This window comes from Aquarana catesbeiana, linkage group LG07, assembly GCF_042186555.1.
Source record: "Aquarana catesbeiana isolate 2022-GZ linkage group LG07, ASM4218655v1, whole genome shotgun sequence".
Lineage (NCBI taxonomy): Eukaryota > Metazoa > Chordata > Amphibia > Anura > Ranidae > Aquarana > Aquarana catesbeiana.
The window spans coordinates 244,748,695-244,775,135 of NC_133330.1; positions in this window are offsets into that span (position 1 = coordinate 244,748,695).

The window sequence follows — 26,441 nt, forward strand, 5'->3', positions numbered from 1 at the left end:
AATTTGTTTGAAACTATAGGTAATATAGGTGGTGAGGTGACCGTGGTGACTGAGGTGTCAGTGGGGTTAATTGTTGGGTCAGGCTGTGAACCCGGGACATCCCCAGTGGCACCCTCGTCCTATAGGAGCATTACATTGCGTAGTGCACGGAATTCCTCCATGGTAAAATGTCTGGTACGTTCAGTGAGTTTGCGTTCTAAATTAACATTTTGACGATTTTTGTCAAACATAAATTTGAAAGTTAGGTTAAGTGCAAAAAGATATAGATCTTTGATAGTTTCAGTGATATGTATAGGGTCAAGGGGACAAAAACCAAGACCGAGTTGCAAGACTGATAACTCATCTGAGGACAATGGACTAGATGACAAGTTAATGACGTTCAAGTTTGATGAGTGGAGGTGCTGGGTAGAGGCGTGAGAGGAGGTTTGCGAATGAATGTGTCTATATTGGTTTGTTGTTGTCTCCTTAGACCCAGTGAGGTTAAATCTAAAAAATCAATATCAATGAGAGGGGGAGGGGTCTCCTGGTGTATGTGCTGATTGGTGTTTGGAGGAGGTCTTTTTACCCTTCCTAGGTGCTGCAAGAGAAGTGCCACCGCTGTAACGAGATTATTTACATGTGAAATTAGGAATGGTGGAATCCGTGGGATGAGAGCCTGTTGGATGAGTAATAGATGAAGAAAGTGATGAATCAGATTCAGATTCTGATTGTTCAGTAACTATGTTAGATGAAGGGGTGTCCCATGGGGACCTCCCCCTCATTATGCCTGACCATTTATATGCAAACCCTTCAGAAAAGGCAAGTTTGTCCTTGACAAATTTGGTCTGCTTATTCTTAATGATTTCCTTATTCATCTCCTCCAGGCGCTCTTTAACCTCCTTCCATTTATTGGAGAAGGACGGGCGTCTAAGAGGTGCTGATACTGTGTGTTAAATCTATCGATTTTACTGTCCAGCGAGATCATGTCAAGGGCGTATTGGGTGGTTAATGTTTTCATGAGTTCTAGGCTACATTCACTGATCTTGTGTCTATTTACAGATGTATTTCCTGATAAGCGGTTTATCCCACGAAACTAGTCGAAGTACTATGTATGACCAAGTCACCTCTGTTTTAATTCCAATTCTATTGTCATGTGTTTTGTATTAATACATTTTTCGGAAGTTTTTACGATTGTTCATATATGTACTTTTCTTATACTGTACCAAGGTAGTCCACTTGCTCCCTCGCTTCTGGTGAGCCTTGGCTGGGGACCAGGCTCCTAAACCCCTATCCCATTAAGTCTTGGATGATGGTTCAACCGCTGGTCTAAATTTTACACTCATTGTTATCACTTTTAGGCCACCCATTCCTTTTCAATAAACCAAATCATATTGAACTTCAGGGAATAAAACTGGGAATCCATAATATATGACACAAAAGATCAATACGTAATCCAATTGCACAGTTCATGGTATAAGGCTAAGGGTGCTTACTAGACAAGTGCAGAATGGAAAAATGTGTTTAGTTTTGTTCCAGGTAGATTCGCTATGTTACTAATTTGTTTTGTTATGGAATTAGTTCAGTTTGGTTTCGAAATTCGTTTAGTTTAGTTTTCATAAATTTTGTTTTGTTTTTGTTAAAATTAGTTTAATTTATTAATTTTTTAACGTCCTTAACAACCATGAGTCATCATCTGTCAGAAGGCTTCCCCACTAACAGATGAATATAAAAATAAAGAATGATGGCACTGCCCGGCAATAGAAAAATGTAAAAAAAAAAAAAAAAAAAAAAAAAGGTGTAGGGTCCCTCCCATAATCCATACCAGGAGAAAAAGAAAGAAATAACCCCTCAAAAATTGATGGGACTTTAAAGGCAACAAAGTAATAAAAACAATTTTATTGGTACAAATATACAATACACATAAGAATGAGGCTAAAGCAATGACATTGAATATACAAAAAAGTAGTAAAATGAGGAATATACTGATGTAGAGATCGAATGTATATTCGTGTAGTCTTCCACCTGGGCCTACGCGTTTCGGGACTGCCCATAGAGTCCCTTCATCAAGGGCAACTTGTAGGAGGAATTACACTACATAATGAAATATAAATTGACGTAATTAGAGATCATATGTATAGTGCATATTGCCTGTATCTCAAACCATTCTGTACAGCATGACATCAAAAAACAGAAAAAACAATAAGAATAAATATATAAGAGAGATGATACACATACCCAAGTATATTCAGAAAAGGAGGCTCACTGTCAAGGTCTCGGAGGTAAGTACGCAAAAACGCCACAACAATCCAAAAAGGAAGTGGGCGTGTGTCTGGCCCCGCCTTATCCACACTGGTCCCAACGTGCGGCTCCGGGGGAGCTAGAGGGGTAGCACTTATCCCGGAGGGATCCAAAAAACAGAGAACCAATGGGGGATTGTCTGGAACATAAAAAAGACCCGAATAGGCTGATGTCCCTCTACAAGCGAAAAAGCCCCTATCTTGATAATTGCCGCCGCATGAACGCAGAGCACGATGTACACCGTGCAAATCCGCGTCCAGGCAAGGCATGAAAAATAAAAGATTCAAATATACATAACTTACCCCAATGCTAATTTGTAAAGGATTTCATTAGTGGATATGAACAGATGCCCCCAAGGTGTCAGCGAAGGAGCGAGGGTCCCTTAAAAGCATAAGCCACTCAAAAAGTTGCAAAAGATGACAATTTCCTACATAGGCAGGCTCTATAAAATGATACAAAGAAAGAGGGAGACTTGGTCAAAAACACTGGAACAGAAAAGTCCTCTATGTATTGCAATATATGGTATATATTGCATAAGAACTCCAACAGAGGAGGCAAACGAGAGAGCCTAAAACAAGTTGGAGTTACCAAGAAAATAACAACATGGGGAGGAAGCGAAGGGCAGCATTACCGTACTAGTAATGGGGCTGTGCTGTAGTGCACTGGGGAGCTCCGTTCGTCAGATCTATGACCACCGCCGCCGAGCAGGACAGTGACACTGACTCGGCGTGCGGGGGCTTGATAAAGGATAGGGGAAAAGGAAGTGCGGTGCTGATTGGTGCGCAAGTTCCGCCCATCATAACGCCGCTCCTATGAAGAGGTAGAGACCATGGCAACCTCATGACGCCGCCCTGCCCAAGGAGAGGAGGAGACGGGAGCCATGGCAACGCCACGACGCCGTCCCACCTAGGGAAAGGAAGAGACGGGAGCCATGACAACAGATAGGGAGCGTCCTATGCTAGGGCGTTCTCCTAAAACTGCATGATAATGTGATTAAACAAGTATGTATAGGCTTAACACTTGCAGGTAAGAAAAAGGTATATATCAGCCTTAATATTGCAGCCTTAGCCGCCGGGGAAGCAGCAAAGTAGGGGACTGCAAATGCAGCTCGAATGTGCATGATAGAAAGGTAAATGGAAAAATAAAAGAAAAAGCAAAAAACAATAAGTAAAAGCTGACAAAAAAAATAGTCATTGAACCTAGCAAAATGATAATCCAAAATCACAGCCTTGTACCCACAGATGGTTGCTCATAGATACCAGTGGGGTGGAGGGACCCTGAGCAACAACTGCACGGCACCCCCCCACAGCGAACTGTGGGAGGGGTCATGCAGCTGCCGCCCACCGACGCAAAAAAAGGCGACCGGGTCCGTAGGAAAGGACCAGCAGCAGAATCGCTGCCAGTCGCCCCGTGGGATACTCCGGGCGCCTAATAAGAGGCCCCCCAAGGGACCAAGAGTCCCAGGAGGCCCCCGTGCGCCGGGCGGGACAAGGAGGGGCCAGAACACTGCGATAGGGTGGTACTCCTCAAGGGAGACTGACAGTGTGCCTTAGTACATGACACAATACCTATATACACAGGGCTATAGTAACAAAGCATAAACAGGACAAAGATATCACATAATAAAAAAATAATAAAAGAGTGGCCAAACATAGCAGAAAACATTAATGATCGATTAGAAAAGGGTCGGGCAGCCAGCCAGCCATCAAACATTAAGCCCCACTGATTGATATAGATCAAGAAGCGTAAAAGAGGGGGAGAGCCCAGATGGCGTGGAGTTTGCAAAAACTGGGCACCTTATAAGTCTTTCTCACATACCCCAGAAGAAAAGCCCTCTAAAAAGGGTCTGTAACTCAAGTAATCGTTTAGCCCGGGGGTGAGGTGGCAGCAAGATCCATAATCCAGCGGGCTTCCCGCTGTAACAGGGCCTTGTTCCAATCCCCACCCCTCGGGCTGGGATGGACTCTATCCAGGATTAGAAAATAGATGTTTGGAAAAATGCCATGATGTTCATTGGCCACATGTCTCCCCAGCGGGAACTCCGGATTTGCTTTCCTCATGGCATTGACATGTCGTGAGGCTTGCAATGAGAATTTTTGTTTCGTCTTGCCTACATAAAATTGTTGACAATTGGCAAACTAGAAGGTATACCACACCCTCGGTCTTACAGTTTGAAAAATGACATGGTTTGTATGGACGTCCATTGGGAAGAATCAGGTTCTGTCTAGTATTCATAAATCTGCATATGGAACATCCTCCACATGTGAACGTCCCAAACCTCTTGCAGGGATCACCACAAGATTCGCCGACAAATACACTGTGGACCAGGTGGTCACGCAGGGAACTGGTACGTCGATAGGTGATCGTTGGTCGTGTAGGTAAGTATGGACGTAAGGTGGGATCGGAATACAGAAGATGCCAGTGTTTATTAAAAATCGATTTAACAGACTCATGTTGGTTGGTATACCTCATAATCATCCTGGTAGTGGGGTCTGTTTCTGTTTTCTTTTAAGGGCCAAAGAGCAGTTCCCGTCGAGTGCATTTGTTGGCACGTTTATAAGCTTACTTTAACAGGGAAGAGGAGTAGCCCCTCAAGAGAAGCCTGTCTCTGAGTGCGGCAGCTTCGATCAAATATGTCTGCTGAGCCGAGCAATTCCGTCTCAGCCTCAAATATTGGCTGTAGGGGATTGCGCGGAGTAATGGTTGAGGGTGAGAGCTAGAGGCATGTAAGATGGTGTTTCCTGCGGTGGGTTTATGAAAAAGGCCACTAGAGAGAGTCCCCTCAGGGTTCTTACTGATAGTCGTATCCAAGAATGTGATGCTATGTTGACTATGGGTAACAGTGAACTTTAGGTTGAAAGTGTTGTGCTGCAGGAAGTTGACAGTAAACATTGCTGGAAGTGGCAACAGAGAAGGTATGATGTATATAAAGAGCGCAGCGCTGGATTTAAATATACAGTGAAAGATATACAGTGAAAAATATTTAAACAGTGAAAAATATTTTGTTATGTGCAAATAAAACTGTGCACATTAATCACCAAAATAATGTCCATAAATTAAACACAACCAAAATATGATTAAACGTCCATGAAACACGTGAAACACCACTCTGGATATCTGACTTCCACCGCTGTGAGACCCGTCACCAGAAAGATTAAAGGCTTACCGGACCGCCTTTTAAAAAAGGCATGAATCAATCACCGCTATGGATGCTATCCCTCTCATGGATGGATCCTGCTGTGAAGCACTAGATGGTTGATCTCAAATCAGTCAGCCATGGAGGAACGCCGATCCCAGTGGTATAGATATCCAAAAAGAAAGGAAGAAATGCTCCGATGATGTAGTAAATTATTGGTTCCAGAGCAGAGCAGAGAAGCAGATTGACCAGCTGGAGGCTGAGATTAGCCTGCACAACTCTGAGCTTCCTGAAAGGAGTACATGTGGAGGAGGTGAACTACAAGACCCAGCGAGCCAAACCATGAACACACAAAAACATGGAAGGAGAGAGTGCCAGCACCTGCCTCCTGAGGAGATTTACAGCCTATATGGGGGGGGGGTGTCTTCTGAATCGGGAGAGGCTGAACCCGACAGGATGGATGGATGGATGGAGAAGAGAAATAAATAAAATAAATAAAAATAAACTTTAAAAGGCATCCGGAGCGAGGACAAAAAAAAGAACCTTTCTTTTTTTGTCCTCGCTCCGGATGCCTTTTAAAGTTTATTTTTATTTATTTTATTTATTTCTCTTCTCCATCCATCCATCCATCCATCCTGTCGGGTTCAGCCTCTCCCGATTCAGAAGACACCCCCCCCCCCATATAGGCTGTAAATCTCCTCAGGAGGCAGGTGCTGGCACTCTCTCCTTCCATGTTTTTGTGTGTTCATGGTTTGGCTCGCTGGGTCTTGTAGTTCACCTCCTCCACATGTACTCCTTTCAGGAAGCTCAGAGTTTTGCAGGCTAATCTCAGCCTCCAGCTGGTCAATCTGCTTCTCTGCTCTGCTCTGGAACCAATAATTTACTACACCATCGGAGCATTTCTTCCTTTCTTTTTGGATATCTATACCACTGGGATCGGCGTTCCTCCATGGCTGACTGATTTGAGATCAACCATCTAGTGCTTCACAGCAGGATCCATCCATGAGAGGGATAGCATCCATAGCAGTGATTGATTCATGCCTTTTTTAAAAGGCGGTCCGGTAAGCCTTTAATCTTTCTGGTGACGGGTCTCACAGCGGTGGAAGTCAGATATCCAGAGTGGTGTTTCACGTGTTTCATGGACGTTTAATCATATTTTGGTTGTGTTTAATTTATGGACATTATTTTGGTGATTAATGTGCACAGTTTTATTTGCACATAACAAAATATTTTTCACTGTTTAAATATTTTTCACTGTATATCTTTCACTGTATATTTAAATCCAGCGCTGCGCTCTTTATATACATTTTTAGTGGTGCCCCCTATCAGGGTTATAGCGTATAGCTGCAGGATATTTCTTCATAGATTTATTTTTTGTACACTTGAGCACAATATATATATTTTTTCATAGATTTATATTTCTTTACAACAATTTACACCTAGCGCAAATTTTTCCTTTTAGAGAAGGTATGATACCTGTGGAGCCATAGAGAGCCTGTTTGGAGATCATCTGTCATCCTATCACTGAGCCCAGGGGTGGCTCCATAGCGTGTATTGGCGCAGCTGAACACTGTGTCACACACTCTAAGGTGAGCGCAACTACTTTGGGGGTCACCGAGGCACATCACGGCATGATCTGGGCACTGTGATTCAGCAATTGGATTTTCTTCTGTGAATCACTTTATGCACCTTAGTTCACCTTTGGAATTTTTTATTGCACATTGTTGTGTGATGCTATATTGGAGGATTTTTTATAAATAAGCACAATATTATCTCAAGCATCACATATCACTTTCATGGTTCTATGTATATATTTTTGTATATCACCTGTCACTTACATGATTTTATTGGAGTTTTGCATGTGATACGTATATGATATTATATTTATAATGCACGTTTTTCATTTTTACTTTTATTGAGTATTATCGATTAATGAGTGTGCATTACATTTATATATACAGAGTTTATTTATGGTTTGCACATTGCACTTTGGATTTATTATATATGGCACTTTGGTGCACTTCTCTGACACATTGATTTATATTTGCAGAGCTGATTTCGGTATTATTGATTAACAAGTGTGCATTATATTTATCTATTCATTTATTTACATACGTAGAGTTGATTTAGTATTGGCACATTGCACTTTGGATTTATTATAAATTATATATGGCACTTAGTTGCACTTCTTTGACACATTGATCTATACATGCAGAATTGATTTCAGATCTGCATCACATGCACATGGCACTTTTTTATTAAGTGCACATAGTACCAGTAGGGTGAATGTATATATTGTTACATACCTAAGCGCAGCGCAATTTTCTCCATTTATACTCCCTATCTGTTGTCATGGCTCCCGTCTCTTCCTTTCCCTAGGCGTGACGGCGTTGCGTCTCTACCTCTTCATAGGAGCGGCGTTATGATGGGCGGAACTTGCGCACCAATCAGCACCGCACTTCCTTTTCCCCTATCCTTTATCAAGCCCCCGCACGCCGAGTCAGTGTCACTGTCCTGCTTGGCGGCGGTGGTCATAGATCTGACGAACGGAGCTCCCTAGTGCACTACAGCACAGCCCCATTACTAGTACGGTAATGCTGCCCTTCGCTTCCTCCCCATGTTGTTATTTTCTTGGTAACTCCAACTTGTTTTAGGCTCTCTCGTTTGTCTCCTCTGTTGGAGTTCTTATGCAATATATACCATATATTGCAATACATAGAGGACTTTTCTGTTCCAGTGTTTTGACCAAGTCTCCCCCTTTCTTTGTATCATTTTATAGAGCCTGCCTACGTAGGAAATTGTCATCTTTTGCAACTTTTTGAGTGGCTTATGCTTTTAAGGGACCCTCGCTCCTTCGCTGACACCATAGGGGCATCTGTTCATATCCACTAATGAAATCCTTTATGAATTAGCATTGGGGTAAGTTATGTATATTTGAATCTTTTATTTTCATGCCTTGCCTGGACGCGGATTTGCACGGTGTACATCGTGCTCTGCGTCCATGCGGCGGCAATTATCAAGACAGGGGCTTTTTCGCTTGTAGAGGGACATCAGCCTATTCGGGTCTTTTTTATGTTCCAGACAATCCCCCATTGGTTCTCTGTTTTTTGGATCCCTCCGGGATAAGTGCTACCCCTCTAGCTCCCCCGGGGCCGCACGTTGGGACCAGTGTGGATAAGGCGGGGCCAGACACACGCCCACTTCCTTTTTGGATTGTTGTGGCGTTTTTGCGTACTTACCTCCGAGACCTTGACAGTGAGCCTCCTTTTCTGAATATACTTGGGTATGTGTATCATCTCTCTTATATATTTATTCTTATTGTTTTTTCTGTTTTTTGATGTCATGCTGTACAGAATGGTTTGAGATACAGGCAATATGCACTATACATATGATCTCTAATTACGTCAATTTATATTTCATTATGTAGTGTAATTCCTCCTACAAGTTGCCCTTGATGAAGGGACTCTATGGGCAGTCCCGAAACGCGTAGGCCCAGGTGGAAGACTACACGAATATACATTCGATCTCTACATCAGTATATTCCTCATTTTACTACTTTTTTGTATATTCAATGTCATTGCTTTAGCCTCATTCTTATGTGTATTGTATATTTGTACCAATAAAATTGTTTTTATTACTTTGTTGCCTTTAAAGTCCCATCAGTTTTTGAGGGGTTATTTCTTTCTTTTTCTCCTTTACAATGGATGGTGGCAACCTATATGACCTAGTTGGATGATACTCCCTTTTTTATATTTTAAAATCCATACCAGACCCTTATCCGAGCATGCAGCCTGGCAGGTCAGGAAAGAGGGGGGATGAGCGAGTGCCCCCCCTTCTAAACCATACCAGGCCATATGCCCCCATATGGCTCTGCAACCCCCCCATCTTAAAGCACCTTGTCACCATGCATGGTGTGTGTTCCTATTAACAGATTGTCCAATCCATGCAAACAATCATAAAAAATCATAAACCAAATCATATTGAACTTCAGGGAATAAAACTGGGAATCCATAATATATGACACAAAAGATCAATAAGCAATCTAATTGCACAGTTCATGGTATAAGGCTAAGGGTGCTTACTAGATAAGTGCAGAACGGAAAAATTTGTTTAGTTTCATAGGTAGATACGCTATGTTACTAATTTTGTTTAGTAACATTAGTAAAGCACCTTGTCACAATGCTGAAGGGGACAAGGGCCTCTTACCGACAACCATGGGCTGTGGTTGTCGGGGTCTGCGGGTGGGGGACTTATCGGAATTTGGAAGCCCCCTTTAACAAGGAGGCTCCCAGGTCTCAACCGCCCATGTGAATTATTCACCAAAAAAGTAAGAAACACAGGAAACAATTTTTGACAAGTGCTTTATTAAAAGAAAAAAATAGTGTCCCTCGATGTACATCCTTTGTCCATCACGACACCCGCTGCCCGGAAAAATAGAAAAATGGCAAAAAACGCTTTGCCGCCTACAAGGATACTTGCCGACTGCCCTCTCTTTGCTTTGACAGCTGTTATATAGGCAAGGGGCGGGGCATCCCGGTTACGTCACTTGGTGGAACTGCCCCTTCTGACATCATGTGATGGCATGTGACATCAGAAGGGGGTGGTGCCACCAGGTGACGTAACCAGTTGGCCACGTTCCTTGCCTATATAAGAGCTGAGGTAAGAGAGGGCAGTCGGTAGGTAGCCTCTTAGGAGGCTAAGCATTTTTTTGCCATTTTTCTATTTTTTGGTTTGCGGGCTTCATGATGAACAATGGATATACATTGAGGGACACTATTTTTTTTTCTCTTTCAATAAAGGACTTGTCAAAAACTGTTTCCTGTGTTTCTTACTTTTTGTCACTTTTTTAGGTGAATGGATTTTGACTAAATTCATTACGTTTTCATTTGGAGATTCGGATATATCCGAATCTCCGAATAACCAAAAATTTGTCCGAATTTGTACTCGGACTGAAACTAAATGCATAGGTATAGTGCTTATGTAGGTATCCGTGGTGTGAGTAACAATCTCACTGGGACATAAAGCCCCTAATGGAATGCTTTGTGTGTCTCTTTAACAGACTGTCCAATTCATGCAAATGATCATAAAATGCTTTATTGAAGTTCAGGGAATAAAATTAGGAATCCACAATATATGACACCAAAGCTCACTAAGCAATCCAATCACACAGTTCATGGTATAAGGCTAAGGGTGCTGTAAAGTACAGGTAAATAGCCACAGTGATAGCATTGGTATCATGTACAAAGCCATTTGTCTTAAACATAAAAGTCTGTATTTTTCTGTAAAGCAAATCAAAACAGAGCTTCCAGCAGAAAAACAGAGCTGACTTAACTACAGAAAACAAGTCCACGTATCTTCAACTCAAAGATAATGCATGCAAGGTTCATGTAAGGGATTTACCCCAAGGTTAGGAAAGTTCACCCTCACTTGTTTACCATCCTCCAGCACACATGCAGCACTCAGACAGCTCTCCTCTCCCAAACACCTACTACGCCACACCCAGCACTGGGAGCTTCCTGTCTTAAGTGCTGCTTCTTGGAGGCTGCTTAATCCTGTCAGGACCGGAGTCCCCATAATCAAGAGTTCTTTCCCACCCGAATATCTCTCTGAACCTCCAGAATTCTGGGTCCTAAATAGGCAATTAAAAATGCAGAGAGAGCTGCAAGTTAGTCCTCTACTTATGCTTGACAGTTCCTCACCCTGCACGGAGGAGACCCCTGAGTACACCAACTGCCAGACCAGACATTTCCCTTAAAAGAACCCCAACCCAAATATAGGTGACACATAGAACCCGTCCAGGACCTATCCTCATCATCCTGTACAGTGCCTACATCCATGGTGTGCAGCATATGGATTTGTGTAGTCAGCTTCAGTGGGGGTGTTTGGTATCTGTTAAAGGCACACACACCATGCATTCTGTTAGTAGCCTTATGGCCCAGTGAGATTATTACTCGCACCCTTTGAGTCCTTGCACTGAGGGTTTATTGGTTAGAAAGGGAAGTGTCCTTTACCACCATAGAAAAAGAATGCCTGGCTGTGGTATGGGCTTTCAAGAATTTGCAGCCATACCTGTTTGGCCATGAGTTTACCTTTGTGACCAACCATATTCCCCTTACTTGAGTTGGGTTTAAGGGATAATCAACGCTAACTATGGAGGAGCCTAGCCCTGTAGCCCAGCCGTATACTGTCAATATACTGCCCTGACCTGTCATATACTGTCACTATTCTTCCCTAACCTGCCATATACTATCACTGTACTGCCCTAACCTACCATATACTGTCACTATACTGCCCTAACCTGCCGTATACTGTCACTATACTGCCTTAACCTGCCGTATACTGTCACTATACTGCCCTAACATGCCATATACAGTCACTATACTACCCTAACCTGTCATATTCTGTCACTATACTGCCCTAACCTGCCATATACAGTCACTATACTGCCCTAATCTGCCATATACTGTCACTACACTTCCCTAACCTGCCATATACTGTTACTATACTGCCCTAACCTGCCATATACTGTCATTGTATTTATGAAAGAAATTGCCCCAGCGTGGACTTTATCACTTTATGGACTGAAAAATGTCTTTCATAATTGCATTTGGGATGTTGGCAGGTGTCTTGGGGTTTCTACAGTGGTTCATTAGATCATCCTCCTTCATTTTTTGCTGTCATTGTACTGCCCTAACCTGCTGTATACTGTCATTGTACTGCCCCAACCTGCCGTATACTGTCACTGTTGTGCCCTAAACTGCCTTATACTGTCATTGTACTGCCTTACACTGCCCGTATACTGTCACTACACTGCCCTAACCTGCCAATATACTGCCCTAACCTGCCATATACTGTCACTATACCACCCTAATCTGCCACTATACTGCCTAACCTGCCAATATGCTGCAACTATACCACACTAACCTGCCACTTTATTGCCCTAACCTGCCATATACTGTCAATATACTGCCCTAACCTGCCATATAATGTCACTGTACTGCCCTGACCTGCCATATACTGTCACTATACTGCCCTAACCTGCCGTATAATGTCACTGTACTGCCCTGACCCTTCATATACTGTCACTATACTGTCCTAACCTGACATATACTGTCACTATACTGCCCTAACCTGCCAATATCGTGCCACTATACCACCCTGACCTGCCACTATACTACCCTAACCTGCCAATATGCTGTCACTATGCCACACTAACCTGCCACTATACTTCTATAACCTACTAATATGCTGCCACTATACCACCCTAACCTGCCACTATACTGCCCCAATCGCCAATATGCTACCACTATACCACTCTAACCTGCCAATATACTATCACTATACCACCCTGACCTACAACTTTACCCCCATAACCTACCACTATACTGCCCTAATTTGCCAATATGCTGCCACTATACTACCCTAACCTGCCACTATGCTGCTACTATATCACCCTAACCTGCCACTATACTGCCTTAACCTGCCAATATGCTGCCACTATACAACCCTAACCTGCCACCATGCTGCTACTATACCACCCTAACCTGCCACTATGCTGCTTAAACCTGTCAATATACTGTCACTATACTGCCCTAACCTGTCAATATGCTGCCACTATACCATCCTAACCTGCCACTATGCCACCCTAACCTGCCAATATGCTGCCACTATACCACCCTAACCTGCCACTATACCACCACTATACTGCCCTAACCTGGCACTATACCACCCTAACGTGCCACTATACTGCCCTAACCTGCCACTATAACTTCCTAGCCCGCCACTGTACAGTCACTATAACACCCTAACCTACCATTATACCACCACTATACCACCCTAACCTGCCACTATACCATCCTAAGCTGCCACTATACAGCCACTGTACCCTCCTAACCTGCCACTATACTGCCCTAACCTGCCGTATACAGTCACTATACCGCCTTAACCTGCCATATACAGTAACTATACTGCCCTAACCTGCCCTATACTGTCACAATACTGCCCCAACCTGCCCTATACTGTCACTATACTCCCCTAACATGCCATATACAGTCACTATACTGCCCTAACCTGCCCTATACTGCCCTAACCTGCCATATACTGTCACTATACTGCCCTAACCTGCCATATTCAGTCACTATACTGCCCTAACCTGCCGTATACAGTCACTATACCGCCTTAACCTGCCGTATACAGTAACTATACTGCCCTAACCTGCCCTATACTGTCACTATACTCCCCTAACATGCCATATACAGTCACTATACTGCCCTAACCTGCCCTATACTGTCCTAACCTGCCATATACTGTCACTATACTGCCCTAACCTGCCATATACAGTCACTATACTGCCCTAACCTGCCGTATACAGTAACTATACTGCCCTAACCTGCCCTATACTGTCACAATACTGCAATAACCTGCCCTATACTGTCACTATACTCCCCTAACATGCCATATACAGTCACTATACTGCCCTAACCTGCCCTATACTGGCACTATACTGCCCTAACCTGCCATATACTGTCACTATACTGCCCTAACCTGCCATATACAGTCACTATACTGCCCTAAACCGCCCTATACTGCCCTAACCTGACATATACTTTCATTACACTGCCCTAACCTGCCATATACTGTTACTATACTGCCCTAACCTGCCATATACTGTCATTGTATTTATGAAAGAAATTGCCCCAGCGTGGACTTTATCACTTTATGGACTGAAAAATGTCTTTCATAATTGCATTTGGGATGTTGGCAGGTGTCTTGGGGTTTCTACAGTGGTTCATTAGATCATCCTCCTTCATTTTTTGCTGTCATTGTACTGCTCTAACCTGCTATATATTCTCACTGTACTGCCCCAACCTGCCGTATACTGTCACTGTCATGCCCTAAACTGCCTTATACTGTTATTGTACTGCCTTACACTGCCCGTATACTGTCACTACACTGCCCTAACCTGCCACTATACTACCCTAATCTGCCACTATACTGCCCTAACCTGCCATATACTGTCACAATACTGCCCTAACCTGCCATATACTGTCACTATACCACCCTAATCTGCCACTATACTGCCTAACCTGCCAATATGCTGCAATCATACCACCCTAACCTGCCACTATATTGCCCTAACCTGCCATATACTGTCAATATACTGCCCTAACCTGCCGTATAATGTCACTGTACTGCCCTGACCTACCATATACTGTCACTATACTGCCCTATCCTGACATATACTGTCACTATACTGCCCTAACCTGCCAATATCCTGCCACTATACTATCCTAACCTGCCACTATACTACCCTAACCTGCCAATATGCTGCCACTATGCCACACTAATCTGCACCTATACTGCCCTAACCTACTAATATGCTGCCACTATACCACCCTAACCTGCCACTTTACTGCCCCAACCACCAATATGCTACCACTATACCACTCTAACCTGCCAATATACTGTCACTATACCACCCTGACCTACAACTTTACCCCCATAACCTACCACTATACTGCCCTAACCTGCCAATATGCTGCCACTATACTACCCTAACCTGCCACTATGCTGCCACTATATCACCCTAACCTGCCACTATACTGCCTTAACCTGCCAATATGCTGCCACTATACCACTATACCACCCTAACCTGCCACTATGCTGCCCGAACCTGCCAATATACTGTCACTATACCGCCCTAACCTGTCAATATGCTGCCAGTATACCATCCTAACCTGCCACTATGCCACCCTCACCTGCCAATATGCTGCCACTATACCACCCTAACCTGCCACTATACCACCACTATACTGCCCTAACCTGGCACTATACCACCCTAACGTGCCACTATACTGCCCTAACCTGCTACTATAACTTCCTAGCCCGCCACTGTACAGTTACTATAACACCCTAACCTGCCACTTTACCACTACTATACCACCCTAACCTGCCACTATACCATCCTAAGCTGCCACTATACAGCCACTGTACCCTCCTAACCTGCCACTATACTGCCCTAACCTGCCAAAATACTTCCACTATGTTACCGTAACCTACCATATACTGTCACTATACTGCCCTAACCTGCCATATACAGTCACTATACTGCCTTAACCTGCCGTATACTGTCACTATACTGCCCTAACCTGCCATATACAGTAACTATACTGCCCTAAACTGTCACAATACTGCCCTAACCTGCCATATACTGTCACTATACTCCCCTAACATGCCATATACAGTCACTATACTGCCCTAACCTGCCCTATACTGTCACTATACTACCCTAACCTGCCATATACTGTCACTATACTGCCCTAACCTGCCATATACAGTCACTATACTGCCCTAACCTGACATATACTGTCACTACACTGCCCTAGCCTGCCATATGCTGCCACTATACCACCACTATACTGCCCTAACCTGGCACTATACCACCCTAATGTGCCACTATACTGCCCTAACCTGCTACTATAACTTTCTAGCCCGTCACTGTACAGTCGCTATAACACCCTAACCTGCCACTATACCACCACTATACCACCCTAACCTGCCACTATACCATCCTAAGCTGCCACTATACAGCCATTGTACCCTCCTAACCTGCCACTATACTGCCCTAACCTGCCAAAATACTGCCACTATGCTACCTTAACCTGCCACTATACAGTCACTATATTGCCCTAACCTGCCAATGTAGTGCTACTATACCACCCTAGCCTGCCACTCTACAGCCACTATACTGCCCTAACCTGCCAATATACTGCCACTATACCACCCGAACCTGCCATGATACCGCCACTATACTGCCCTAACCTGTCACTATACTAACACTATATTGCTCCAGCCTGCCACAATACTGCTCCAGCCTGCCACTTTACTGCCACTATACTGCTTTAGCCTGACACTATACATTACAGCACCCTATATTGAGTGGGAGCAGTGTGTGCAGGGAAAAAGAGAGTCAATGTATACAGGGGAAAGTGTGTAGAGAGGGCGGGACAGCATGTACAAGAGGTGAATATAATTTCCTGGTTGTGTTTATTTGTTGTTTCTAATCAGACTAAAAAGCCATACCCAATATGTAGCATAATTTAGCCACACCCACATAGCATGCCGTAGGTCACCATCTCTCTGGTAGGGGCTCCAGTGCAGTACTTTGCCTAGGGGCCCATAATGCTATTAAGATGGCACTGGGCCCGGGCAGCCTCACAGATGATCAGTGCGGCAGTGGGGGGAGCTACAAGCACCGATCTCTCTGTATGGCTTTCAATGAAGCAGCTGACAGCAGCTTATCCTCTCACTCCAGCTGCTGTCAGCTGCTTCATTGAAAGCCATACAGGGAGATGATTGTAACTCTCTTCACCGCTGCAGTGATCATCCCCGACTGCCATCAAATGTTTCTTAATCTCCGGGCCCCCATGTCCATGTCTGGCTCCCGGTGTCCTCCTCCTCTTCCGACTCCCTGTATCCTCCTCTGACTCCCCGGGTCCTCCTCTGGTCCCCCTCTGTGCTCCTCCCTCCGTGGGCTCCTCTGGTCCCCCTCTGTGCTCCTCCTGGAGAGTGGAGGATGGAGCCGGTAAATATGTAATTTACCGGCTCCCTCTTTTTCTGAATGAACAGAGTCAGTGATCACTGATTGTCTATTCATAACTGAGCATCGTAAATTGTTTTTATTCAGCTTCAGTTTATGAATGAACAGGAGCCTCTGTCTCCTGTCCATTCATCTTCAGCTGAGGCTGCTGAGAAAGGGACTGGGGAATCTCTGTCCTCAGTCCCTTTCCCTGTCTTTTTTTATAATTCATTCTTTATTAAACATTTTCTTTTCCTTTATAACAATTAAAATTTACATGGTATAGCCACATGGAAAAAAATAATCAATATCATTACCTGTATATCTTTATCAATAACAGAAAATGGCTCCCTCCACACCTCCACATCCTTCCCCCCCCCAAAATAAATAAATAAATAAATAAATAAAATAAAAAGGAGGGAGGGGGGAGGGGAGAGGAAAGAAAAGAAACCAATCTATAATGTGCTAATATTTGAATGTTTTTGTTCTGTGTATAATATTAAAGTATTACGTGAGTTATAAAGTGCTATATAAATAAATTATTTAACTCTTCAAATTTTGTGCCCTATGATGTTATTTACTTGGTACACCTCCCCTCCCCTTCTCCCCTTTCCCTGTCTTAAAGGGGAGATGTCAGTGGTCTGTTTAGACCCCTGATACCTCACCAAAGCCCCCCCACAGGGCTGATAAAAAAAATAAGGGGGAGCATGCACAGAGCCGACCTAGCAGGACATGCCTGGCTAGAGCTCACAGACTCCCGCGGCCACTAAAAACCAGAACCCAGCAACCCTCCTCGCACCCGCTGCACCGCTGAGTAATAGACATCCACCAGACCTGACTGGGATGGTATACGGCGGCACCAAATATAAGCACACGCTAAAACCATTTGCAAAAACCATCCGCGATTTCATAGCACAGGGCTCTTTGCGAGGTCATACAACAGATGGCCGCTTCTTCTTCCTCCTCACAGCCGAGCACGTCCCGCCAGCATAAGCAGACACTGCAGATGGCAGCAGCAGATGGTGAGTCTGACACAGACCTCGGTATCACACCCCTAGCTTTTCACTCTGACACCTCCCAACCAGAGCTGATCCATAAATTTGAGCGGATGCTTAACAAAGCCCTAAAACAAACATCCACATAACAGAGAGACTGACGCAGGAAATATATGAACTTGGACACCGCACAGCAGCTCTGGAACAACACACAGACGACCTGGAGGTCATGATGGCCAACCACTCTGATGACCTTGAAGCCCCCTGTGACAAAAACATCACCCTCCAGGTGCGCCTTAAAGACTACGAGAATAGGGCCCACCCCTCTGACCTCTGCATTTGCGGCCTACCTGAAACTGTTACAGACCTCCAAGCAACTGTGACTGTGTTGTTTCAGGAGCTGGCTCCCTCCATCCCTTACGAAAGCCTGACAATGGACAGAGTCCACAGAGCCCTGGCTCAGCGAAAACCAGAGGGCCCTCCTCGGAACATTATTGCTAAGCTACATTTTTTTCATACTAAGGAACAGCTTATGACAGCAGCCCAGAAAACAAAGACGTTCTTACCTTCCAGAGCCACACCTATCAAATGTTCCAGGATCTCCCCCCCCCAACCATTTCTAGGAGGCGCGCCATGAACTCCCACTTGCAAGTACTACAACAGCTCCACATAACCTATAGATGGAGATTCCCCTTTTCTGTCAGTTTCTCTTACCAAAGAACCCACTACACGTGCAGATCTGCAGATGACCTCCAAGCTACCCTGCGTGACCTTTGTCTACTTTCAGCTGACCCGACTCTTGAAGGATCCCATCACCTTTCCGCATCCTGCTCCCCTTCAGAAGCTCCACGCCTCCCCCAGAGCCAAGAATAACACGGGCACCCACAAACAAGGATTCTTCAACTCACCAGCACCTGCTCCGGCAGATTCCATGGACTGATTGACTCTCGCCTGAACTGTGAGCTGTCTTCTCTAATTTCCCTTACACCCGTTCCAGTGCAAACTCAGAGAGTAGCGGTTGTTTCACCTCGCTCTCCGTTCCTCATACTTTCAGCCTTCCTGGACATTGGTCAATTAGACCCAACGCCAGTGCCTTTTACCTCCACACCACGGAACTGTAAAGCAGTACCTTTTTTCAGGGACTAGACACTGTCCTATAAACAGCCCCTCTCCCTCATTTTTCCTAGCTCCTCTCCTCTCCCATGTTGGTTTCCATCACATTTTCTTACCCACTTACACTCATCACAACATCATGTTTGATGTACATAATGCAAGTTGGTCACGGTGACCCCTGAGGTGGATCACTGCTTCCCCCACTATGTCCGTGCATGCAACGCTGTGGATGCTTTACAGACTGTTTTTTGTCCTCTGGTAGGGAAATTATTTTCCCTCTCATAGGACGCCTTCCACACTGCAAACACATTACACACAACTAATCAAACTATTTACACTCTCTTTTCTTGCTTCCCTAACTTTCCACCCCGCTTGCTACTTATAGCTTTCCTTTCAGTCCCTGTGGCACTCTTATAATCGTCAACACTACGCACTACAACTATGGTGAAATGATCCACACCAGCACCTATGGCCCCCTTAAACATTTTTACTCTTGATGTCCAAGAGCTCCATTCCACTAACAAACATACTGAAGATTTTTGCTCTTTCGCTTCTGTTAAGGCTCATGTGGCTTGCCTGCAGGAAACATATTTTGCAACCCGCTCCACCCCTAAATTGTTCAGCTCTGCATATCCCCAAGTCTTCACAGCCTCTTTGTCCTCCAAACAAAGAGGAGTCTTCATGGCCTTCCACCACTCTTCACCTTTTACTCTCTTGGCGGAGATCAAAGACCCTGAAGGACACTATTTGATTCTCACAGGCACACTTCTAGACAGCTAGATCACGGTCATCTCCTATTACGCTCCCAATAAAAATACAACTCCTTTCCTATCCCACTTACTAACGACCATTGACACCAACAAAAGAGGCACATGGCACAGCAATATATGCGGCACTTTAGCACTGTTTATTCATTTGGAGCACTTTAGCACATTGCAAGAGACTGTGTATTATATATTGACTTTTTTGTTTGGATGTTTTGTAGCACTATCATCACTGTAAGTGCTGTATATATATTTTTATTTGACAATTGAGGTTGTAGCACCTTGTGGACAGCTGCTGCAGGTTTTTATCACTTTTCACTTCTTATATATATCACATAGCGCAAGTTTTTATGTTTTTTTTATAAACCTAGACAAAACCCGGCTAGAACTGGGGCTTTGGGGCACACTTTCTTACCTGGGTCTCCTCCCTCTATGCCGACACAAAAGTCCATGTCCATTACACCAGGTCGGATCTCCATTGCTAGAGGCACTCGATAGGGGTGCCCACTCTCACCCTTACTCTTTGCCTTAGCCATAGAGCCCCTAGCTCACTTGATCCGGTCTGAGTACCCACCACAAGCTCTGCCTCTTTGCAGATGACATTTTGCTCTTTATGACGCCCCCACTCATATCTGCTCCTAACCTCCCGCACATCTTGGAGCAATTTGGATGTATCTCGGACCTGGAGATCAATCCCCACAAAACAACGGCGGTCAATGTCTCGCTACTACCCCCTCTTCAACACTAGTTACGTGAGATACTACCGTTCTCATGGTCCTCACACCATATCCCCTTCTTAGGAATCAAACTCACTGCCAACCCCTCTGATTTATACTCTGCAAACGACCCCCCATGCTTTTTACCTCACTTCTCTTATGACCAACTGGTCCTCCCTACACCTAGCCTGGCTGGGTCGAATCACAGTCATCAAAATTATCATTCTATCCAAAATATTCTACCTGTTTCGCATGCTTCCGATACAGGTTCCAGCACATTACCTCTGCATCTTACAATGCTGAATCTCAGCCTGCATTTGGGACAAAACGAAACCCTGCATCCCCAAAATGACTCTCTATACCCCAAAACTGCGAGGCAGACTAGGACTACCCAACCTATGAGCCTACTATCAAGCTGCACAGTTGGCGCCTATTCCCTAAGTACCATGCCACCAAAAAAGTACCCCTGTGGGTGGCGCAAGAGTCCATCAACTGCAATCCCCTATTGGTGGCCAACCTTTTATGGCTAACCCCTATACACTGCCGCATCCTCACTAACCCAATAACACGCCATTCCCTTTCATTGTGGGACAGGCTTAAAATATGGCATGGCTTACAATCTAGCCATAACCCCATGCTCTTATTCCTTCAGAACCTGATGTTCTACCCGGCTTGGCCTTCTCACTCATCTTTTTCGGCATGGTCCACAGCAGACTTGATCTGAGCTCACAAATTTATATCTGCAGGTAAAATTATTCCATTGCCATCTTTATGCGAGACATATGGCATTCCCTTTTGGAATTTTTTTTGCTATATCCAAGTTAAACACTTCCTTACTCCTCTGATTCCCTCCAACACCTCCACCCCAAAATGATCCCTTTGAGCGTACCTGTAAATCTGATCCTCACAGGAGGGGATTTATCTTAGATTTATACAAACTATTGTTGTAGCCAACAACTACAAATGCCCCTTCCTACGTTGTAAAGTGGGAATGGGACCTTGGCCTTATCCTAGACCTCGTTAACTGGATCTACATCTGGGAAGCCACTAAGTCAGAGTCACAAAGCCTTAGAAACTAACTATAAGGTCCTCACTAGGTGGTATTTGGTCCCTGCCAGGATCTCCAAATTTCTACCACTATACCCTCCCCATTGATTCTGGGTCTGCAACTCAGCGGGTACACATTTACATATTTTGTGGGAATGCCGGGTAGTACAATGCTTTTGGTCGGACATCTTCTGCATCCTATCTAAACTGTTTGATACTCAAATGACACCTGACTCCATAGTGGCACTTCTGAATATGAAATCACCGGTTATTACCCACTGTCAATTCAAACTATGCGTCCAGGTAACAACAGCAGCCAATCAAACAATAGCGAGAGCCTCGAAAACCCCCAACCTCAGTGTTCTAGCAGCCTAAAATAGGGTCACACAAGCTATGATTCATGCCAAAATAGAAGCTGTGTTGCTGGATAGGATCCCTAAGTAATAGAAACTTTGGAACCCTTGGGTTGAAAACTATTTACCCTCCAACTTTGATAGTACACTTCTACTTCCATAATTTCTCCTATATACACACATGGAGCAAATTCCAAAGCCCCCCCCAGACGTCCCAACTCCTCCCCCCTTCTTGGGGATACTCCTACCAAGCTCCTTCTGCTATCTTCCCACTTTTCTCCTGCTATGCTCTTTTCCCTTTACCCAAAACTTCTTAACATGTCTCCTACTACTCTCCTATAGTTTACTGAAGCCATTACATATCTGAACTTCAATCACCCCCCAAGTTGACATTCACCACACAATTCTTGGCTAGTTCTGATACTTAGGATTGAGGCATCCAAGTTAAACCCTTCTTAACCTTACACCCAGACCCAGTAAACCCATTGTTCCACCTGGTTATGTTTTTTATAGACTACCTGAACTAGGGATGAGCCGAACACCCCCCTGTTCGGTTCGCACCAGAACATGCGAACAGGAAAAAAGTTTGTTCGAACACGCGAACACCGTTAAAGTCTATGGGACATGAACATGAATAATCAAAAGTGCTAATTTTAAAGGCTTATATGCAAGTTATTGTCATAAAAAGTGTTTGGGGACCTGGGTCCTGCCCCAGGGGACATGGATCAATGCAAAAAAAGTTTTAAAAACAGCCGTTTTTTCAGGAGCAGTGATTTTAATAATGCTTAAAGTCAAACAATAAAAGTGTAATATCGCTTTAAATTTCATAGCTGGGGGGCCAGGGTTGTGGGGATGAGGCCCTTGTCCTCATCAACATGGGGCAAGGTGTTTTGGGGGGTTACCCCAAAGCACCCTCCCAATGTTGAGGGCATGTGGCCTGGTACGGATCAGGAGGGGGGGCGCTCTCTCGTTCCCCCCTCTTTTCCTGCGGCCTGCCAGGTTGCGGGCTTGGATAAGGGTCTGGTATGGATTTCTGGGGGGACCCCACACCGTTTTTTTTTTTAATTTTGGTTCGGGGTTCCCCTGTGGGGAATTCCCATGCTGTTTTTATCAATGAGCTTTTATGTGTATTGTCGGACCGGCAATGCAATAGCCGCGAGTAGTTTTAAATGACTTTTTTCCTTTGAAATGTCATTTTGTTGTCAGACTGTTCTAAACATGGGAAACATGCGCCCCTTTACAGGCATACTATAGACACCCCCAGCTACAAAATTTAAAGGGATATTACACTTTTATTGTTTGACTTTAAGCATTATTAAAATCACTGCTCCTGAAAAAAGGGCCGTTTTTAAAACTTTTTTTTGCATTGATCCATGTCCCCTGGGGCAGGACCCAGGTCCCCAAACACTTTTTATGACAATAACTTGCATATAAGCCTTTAAAATTAGCACTTTTGATTTCTCCCACAGACTTTTAAAGGGTGTTCCGCGGCATTCGAATTTGCCGCGAACACCCCAAATTGTTCGCTGTTCGGCGAACTTGCGAACAGCCGAAGCTCATCCCTAGTGGTTATCCCCCTCCATCACATATTTCCCCATTCCATGCACCTTTTGATTTGCCTCTTTGTTTTTTCCCTTTTTTTGTGCCTGGTTTATTTTCAACGATCACACTATTGCCCATGCTACACATTCACCCTACCTCATTACTTTGGTGTCCCTTCTGGACCCATCGAACACACCATTTAACATTTACTACATCACATATTCGCATACTGTATATCTCACAATTTCTTATATATATATATATATATATATATATATATATATATATATATATATATTTTTTTTTTTTTTTTATTGCAGTATCCATTGGCTCACAGATGTCTACACATTTTATGAGCCACATTGTATTCCGGGCTGTGCTTACCCTCTTGCTTTGGGCGCTTTACTGCCTCAACCCGGGACAGGCGTGCCTCCAATTCTCCTCCAACATGCTGAGCCCTCTCTCTGAGTTGACATGTGAGTAGCTAAGTACTTATTGTTGACATTCTCCCTTTGACTGGTTGGAGAATTATTTTTTTATATATTTTTTCTTTTTATACAGATTTATACGGGATTACTAACGCTATTTACTTGCTAACATTTTTTCATCAAACTCCTGATGAGTGGACATTAACACGATCCACAAAACGCGTTGCATTCCACAGATGCTACAGAATTTGCTGTTCTCAGAAACCATGAAATCAGACCGAGACAGAAGTACAGTTAAATCATACTTGTTTAATAATAAAAGAACAAACGTAGTCAAAACATAGCCAAAGTTCAGTAACCGGAACAGATAGTCAGCCAAGCCAGAAGTCAGGGATCAAAGTAGTGGAAAAGGAAACAGGATCTGGAGCCAGTAGAGATGTCAGCAAAGCCAGTCTTTTAACAGAAATGCAGGAGATGGAAATCACGGAGGAGGACAGGGGCATGTACGTCCGAGGATAAGACCCAAGAGCGTTCCTCCGGACCATACCCTTTCCAATGCACCAGGTATTGTACGTGCCCACAGAACCTACGGGAGTCAACAATGGACTGTACTTCATGCTTCTCATTGTTCTCAACCTGTACAGGGTGAGGTTGTGGCACCGAGGTGGTAAAGCGGTTGCAGACCAAAGGTTTTAATAAGGAGACATGAAATACATTCGAAATATGCAACATGAGGCAGAAATGAGAAAGAAATGAGGCAGGCAACATGGAAGGTTGGAAACCATAATTCGCCATAAATAGAGACAATCGGGAAGCAGAATTCAAGGCACTGTTGTGAGCAAACTCTACCCACGGTAATAGGTCTGACCAGTATATAGCAACTAGGGATGAGCCGAACACCCCCCTGTTCGGTTCACATCAGAACATGCAAACAGGCAAAAAATTTGTTCAAACACGCGAACATCGTTAAAGTCTATGGGACACGAACATGAATAATCAAAAGTGCTAATTTTAAAGGCTTATATGCAAGTTATTGTCATGAAAAGTGTTTGGGGACCTGGGTCCTGCCCCAGGGGACATGGATCAATGCAAAAAAAAGTTTTAAAAACTGAAATTTTTTTTGGGAGCAGTGATTTTAATAATGCTTAAAGTAAAACAATAAAAGTGTAATATCCCTTTAAATTTCGTACCTGGGGGGTGTCTATAGTATGCCTGTAAAGGGGCGCATGTTTCCCGTGTTTAGAACAGTCTGACAGCAAAATGACATTTCAAAAGAAAAAAAGTCAATTAAAACTACTCGCGGCTATTAATGCATTGCCAGTCCGACAATACACATAGAAGTTTATTGATAAAAACGGCATGGGAATTCCCCACGGGGGAACTCCGAACCAAAATTTAAAAAAAAAATGACGTGGGGGGTCCCCCTAAATTCCATACCAGGCTCTTCAGGTCCGGTATGGATATTAAGGGGAACCCCGGCCAAAATTATTTAAAAAAAAAACGGCGTGGAGTCCCTCTAAAAATCCATACCAGACCCTTATACGAGCACGCAACCTGGCAGGCCGCAGGAAAAGAGGGGGGGACGAGAGAGCGCCCCCCCTCCTGAACCGTACCAGGCCACATGTCCTCAACATTGGGAGGGTGATTTGGGGTAGCCCCCCAAAACACCTTGTCCCCATGTTGATGTGGACAAGGGCCTCATCCCCACAACCCTGGCCGGTGGTTGTGGGGGTCAGTGGGTGGGGGGCTTATCAGAATCTGGAAGCCCCCTTTAACAAGGGGACCCCCAGATCCCGGCCCTCCCCCCTGTGTGAAATGGTAAGGGGGTACACAAAAGTACCCCTACCATTTCACTAAAAAACTGTCAAAAATGTTAAAAATGACAAGAGACAGTTTTTGACAATTCTTTTATTTAAATGCTTCTTCTTTCTTCTATCTTCTATCTTCCTTCATCTTCTTCTGGTTCTTCTGGTTCTTCCTCTGGTGTTCTCGTCCAGCATCTTCCTCCGCGGCATCGGCGTCTTCTTTCCTTCTTCTCCTCAGACCGCCCTGCATCCATGATGGCATGGAGGGAGGCTCCCGCTCTTCTTTTCATCTTCTTCTCTTCATCTTCTTTTCGGGCCGCTCCGCATCCATGATGGCATGGAGGGAGGCTCCAGCTTCTCCTCTTCTGACAGTTCTTAAATAATGGGTGGGCGGGTCCACCCGGTGACCCTGCCCCCTCTGACACACGGTGACTTGACGGGACTTCCCTGTGGTGTCACGAGGAATGCCACAGGAAAGTCCCATCATGTCCCCGTGCCTCAGAGGGGGGCAGGGTCACCGGGTTGCCCCGGCCCCCGTTATTTAAGAACCGTCAGAAGAGGAGAAGCGTCACACAGTGGGAGCCTCCCTCCATGCCATCATGGATGTGGAGCGGAAGAAGAAGAAAAAAGAAAAAAGAAGAAAGAAGAAAGAAGGAAGAAGAAAGAAGAAAGAAGAAGCATTTAAAT